The following is a 5,806-nucleotide window of genomic DNA, read 5'->3' on the forward strand; positions in this document are numbered from 1 at the left end:
TCCCAATTTCTCGATGGATCGAAAGGTGTCGAGAGCTGTCGAAAATTAAAAACCGAGAAATAGCTATCGAGGAGCTATCAAGAGGTGTCCACAGCAAATAAACTTCGATGGTTCGAGAAGCTATTGAGCATACAGAAACTTCCTCGATAGATCGAGAAGTTGTCAAGCAGCTATCGAGATTGAATCTCAAGAATCTCGATGGATCGAGTCTGCGATAACAGCTATCAAGAAAAGAAGCTCAAAAGGCTCGATAGATAACCTAGCTATCAAGAGGTATCGAGAAGCTATCGAGATTGCATCAAAAGAGTTTTTCAAAGAAGAGAAAAACACAGACATAAATGCAATCAAACATGCTACTCAACCAAAGATCCAAGTAACATTTTAAGCTCCCAAAATCATCTCTCAACAAGAAAAAAATGTCAAGCATTTAGATCCAAAACACACACACACACACACACACCAAACAAGTCTAACCAATTTTATATTTCAAAAACAAGTTAAGACAGTTTAGTAAGCATACATTAACACATGTATTCCTTGTGATGGTCAAATCACATTATACCTACACATGTATCAAGAGTAGCAAAGAATATTGCGTGTTGTGTGTGAAAAACATCGCAAGACTGCATGAGTGTCTACATATTATAACGATTTGAGATATGAGAAAATCACTTTAACTCACACACAATCATAATTATTTGATGGGAACTATTACCTTTAAGGTATATCCCATAACTCCCATATCTCCTAGAAGACACGCTTGCAATCATATATAAAACATTTTGATTCTTTTTGCTTTTAAGCAAACCATGCATGGGCATATAAGAGAAAAAAGAAATACCTAATGATGTTAAGCTTTTAACATTGCACTTTTGTTATGTTGAAGCATACAGACGTCATTTCATGATTGGCGGGCAACAGTGGTGAGATGATTATTTATGCATTTCTCTTAGGATTTTCTAGTCCTTCCCTTCAAAAAGAGTGATACAAGTGTTAAGTACAAGAGATTACTTAATTTTACTCATCACAAACACAAGTCACAAAACTCACTTGCTTAGTTGTGCATAGAGATACTCATCAAAGTTACAAAAGATACAAAGTTTAGAAAACTTTGTTTCAATGGCCATCCAAGATACACAAGTACCAATGTATACAAACACACACTGTTTTTGTATTTTTCTGATTTTTCAATTTTTTTATATTTATTTTTATGAAAAACAAAATAAAGCAAAACTGAAGAATAAACAAACAAAAACATGTTCAACAAAGCAATGCATAAAACTAGAGTGACTCAAAATATAAAAGCAAAACACATAAGTAATGCAAAATCAAAAACAAGAAGGAGAGAGAAAAAGTGACTAAATTACTTGGAGCCTTTTTCCTTCCACACCTTGGAGAAACCTTTCCGTTTTGCAAACCCTTGATCCGGCAGTAAGGGGGAAGAATTGAAACCGTTCAAGTTCGAAAAGAACATGAGGGCTTTGAGTAGATCTCCAAGAGGAGCAGAGGAGGATGAAAACTAATTCTGGTTTCTCGATGAGATCATACTGTTGCTTTGTTAAGTGGCTAACCACTTATAGCAATTAGGTCGGATATGTCCAGCTACTCCACAGAGATGTTGCTTCTTCTGTTTAGGATTTTGAGTGTTTCCCTTCTTAGCCCTAGGGTTTTTAGTCTCTTTCTTATCCTGCTTAGGGGGTGCTAGATTTACCCTTGTCTATGTTCTTACTAGCTAACACATTTTTCATATCATTGTTTTCAAATTCAACATTATTAGTAGGAGAAACAAAAATAGTAATACTAATAGAAGCAATACTAGGAGAGAAGAAATCATACCCTAAACCGGTTCGATTATAGGCAGATTTCTGAAGACTAAGCATCTCGTCAAACTTTGCACTTGAAGTCCTTTCTAGTTGAGCTTTGACTTGGAACAATTCTGCCTCAAGCTTCTTGGTCTTCTCAGCCAAGAAATTATTCTCAAATCTCAGTGCTCCAGTGGTCTGATTTGCTTCATCAAACTTCGTGGAGATTTCTTCTCGTTTAAACTCCACTTCACTGAGCTTTTTGGTGGCCAACCTATACAACTTCTCATGTTTTTTCAAGACCTTGTATAATTTTGCATAAGCTATGTAGATGTCATCTTGTTCATCCATCTTCTCAAATTTAGACTCCATCAAGTCCTCTTCTTCATCCACATCTTCAACAATCCCCTCAATAGGATTTATAGTGGCAGTGAAAGCATTTAGGATTCCATCATCCTCATTGTCAGAATCATCTTCAGGTTCGGTGTCGCTCAAGGTAGCAGCAAGTGCCTTGCTCTTCCTAATGGTATTAAGACATGTAGGGCACTCTTGTTTCATATGACCAAAGGCTTAACACTCAAAGCACTTTGGTCCTGAGGAAACAGTGTACTGACCGCCATCCCTAACATCCTTCTTTCCTTTGTCCTGGTTCTTGAACTGAGACGAACTGGACTGCTTGCGGTCTTTATCAAATCCTTTAGCATTGGCATTCTTCATAAACTTTTTTAATTGCCTAGTGATATAGGATTTCATCTTAGAATCTTTATCATCTGAAGACTCTCAATATCACTGCTCCTGCCCTTCAATACCTTGCTCTTTCCCTTATTAGATTTCCCTATCCTTGTTAAACCCAACTCATAGGTCTGCAAATTGCCAACCAGCTCTGTCAAAGGAATTTTATCAATATCCTTTGATTCGTTAATCACAATGATCTTGGCATGAAATCTCTCGAGTAAAGATCTGAGCACCTTTCTAATAATCTTGGGTCCAAGAATGGTTTCCCCAAGATTGAAGGCTGAGTTCACTATGTCCTTGAGCTCGGCATAGAACTCATCGAATAACTCATCATCCTCTATCTTAATCTCTTTGAAGCTCGTAGTAAGCCTCTGAAGTTTTGAATCCTTGACTGCCTTAGTTCCTTCATAGGTTGTCTAGAGGATGGTCCATACTTTCTTAGCAATTTCAGTAAAGGATATCTTCTTAAACTCCTCATTTGTGACCACACTGAATAACGCATTCATCGCCTTGCTATTGAAATTTCCTGCCCTGATCTTAGCGTCATCCCAATCGGTCGGCGCTTCCTTCGGCTTGGTCCAGCCTATCTCCACAGCATGCCACATATTTTCATCTAATGACTGCAAGAAAGCTCTCATGCGTACTTTCCAGTATGCATAGTTAGTGCCATCAAATAAAGGAGGTATAATGAGAGACTATCCTCTATCCATGACAAACAGGGATCAATGGATCTCACAAGGGTTAATGGATCACACAGCAAAGATTAAAACCTAATCAGTGTGTGTCTGCTCTTATACCACTTGATAAGCCAAGAATGTATTGACCCCTTGTGATGAATTAACCAATTAATTAACCAAGTTAATTAATTAATTCAATTTGCATGCAATAAGCATGGTAGCACAAATAATTCACCAACTAAGTTAATATGCAGTAGAAAATAATTTGACACGGTGATTTGTTTATGAATAGGGAAAACCTACATGGCAAAAACCGCACCAGTTGATTTTAAGGTCACCACTCTTGAGAATTTACTATTATCACAACAAGCAGTTACAAGTAAAGGAATTCCAGTGCTTTATACCAACCTATAGTTGAACCCTTACCCCAATACCCAATTAGACTTGTTCTGTAGTGACAATCTCTCCTTTCAATGCATGGCTCCCAGTACGTGACTAACCAATTCAATGCACGGATCTTAGTATGCGGCTTATACACCAACTTGAGAAAGATGTTGGTTGTAAAGTTCTTCAGTTCATCAACACGATGAAGATCACAAAATTCCTTGGTTACAAAACCCTACGATGTACAAACACAACAGCTTCTTGAATAGAAAGATGAACCAGGGCATATGTCTCTAGCTTACAATATGCTTATGAAAAACTTTTGCATTGAGGTGCATTAGCTGTGACGGCCCTTAAAACAATCCTTATATATGGTTAGAGTTGTGAGAAAAGAAAACTCAAACATCTATTCACGGATTAGAGTGAAATCAAATCTGAAAAATTGATTTTCATAAACCTCGACAGATACCCTATCTATCGAGCAACTGTCGAGCATCGGGCTTAAACAGCCTTTTTAAACCTCAATAGATACTAGTTGTCGAGTTTTAAAATCTAGCACTTCTTCACTTGATTATTGGATAAACTTGCATGATTTTAACACTTGAACTTGAAACCTTGTTCCTTGAAGCATTAAACACATCCTAAATCTACCCAATTACAAGTAAAGTACATTTTGTCAAAGGATTAGCCAATTGTATACTGACATATGTTCCTAACATGATTCACATATGTTCTAACAATGGTTTAGCAAGAAGAGCAATTTCTGCTGTAGATACTATTGTATGAGTAGAAGAACTACCTTGTGATTTGGAGTCTATCTCCCAATCTGATTAACCATAATCTTTTTAACAAAATTTGGCTTACTTTCTTCTAAAAAAAAGTGTTTTAAAAAAAGTACAAACTAGTTTTATCTGTTTTAAATTACAATGGAATTTCTTTTAATATACAATGCATTCTATTAGCTAATAAAATGGGCCTTCATTTTTTTTTTTTTTTTTAATCTAGGTAAAAGGGCAAATAAGTCTTTATAAAAATATAATATAATATTAGAGGGGGCATTTTTTTTATTTGGGGTCTTTAAGTGACTATCTTATTCGCTTGTATGCTAGAGTTAACCTTGACCAAAAGATTTATAACTCAATTAATATATTATAATGTTTTTGTATAGAATTTAGACTTCAAATCTCCAACTCCCAATGTAACTATCAAATTGAATAAAAAAAAATATACACAAAACCAACTAGTAAAGTAAACTTCCATTTTTGAATACACTAACTTCGCTGTTGCTTTACCTGTATGCTATATCTTTCTTTTTTGCATATAAATCCTCACGTCATCCTAACACAAAATTCATCTAAACTTAAATTAATCGTCTAGCAATTATCAAAAATATCAAAAAGAAATAATTATACTAGTATGTGTTGTATTATACGAGTCTCTTAAGTGACTGGCTACGATAGTTTCTCCCAAGTTATTAACCGTTGTTCTTCTTTTGCTATATTAATAATGGGTGTGAGTTAAACTTATGTTTCATCAATATATATTTATAAAACCGAAGCCTCTGAAACTCCTACAGTTTTCCACGTCAGCACAGTATTAAAAAAATAAATAAATAAACGCAACAAAAAAAAAAAAAAAAAAACTTTTCTTAAACCCGATAAAAACCAAAAAATAAAAAAACATAAGCGCAAAACGTAAACCCACGCTCTGCCATTCCTCTCTCTTCTCTATTTCTCTACCTACTCCTTCCCTAAAACCCAACACTGAAAATCAATCCTGCCAAGAAGCCATCCCCACACTATCAGGTCCGAGATAGAAAGAAGGCATCACCAACCATATGGTTTGATCCTTTGGCGATACATACAACTATGGTTTCACAGTCGGAGAGTTTTTTCAGAAGCGAAGGTGACGATGGGACCACAACAGAGTTTGAAGAGAAAATCAAATCAGACATCGCCACTGCTAGTAAATAGTTTTCTATACCATTAACATATTTTATTTTTATAATTTTCCCAATAAATGTAAATGTTTAATTTTTCGATCTGGGTATTTCATAACATTATTGAAAAATTATCATAGTTTTTGTGTTCGAATAAAGCTATTTGTATTTGGGATATTCAGTTATGTGTTAGAATTGATTAGGAATCCATAACCCTATACTATATTATATAATAAAATAGTATTTTTTTTTTAGGGATTATTTGTTAC

Source organism: Quercus robur, chromosome 10 (assembly GCF_932294415.1).
Source record: "Quercus robur chromosome 10, dhQueRobu3.1, whole genome shotgun sequence".
In the NCBI taxonomy this organism is placed as follows: Eukaryota; Viridiplantae; Streptophyta; class Magnoliopsida; order Fagales; family Fagaceae; genus Quercus; species Quercus robur.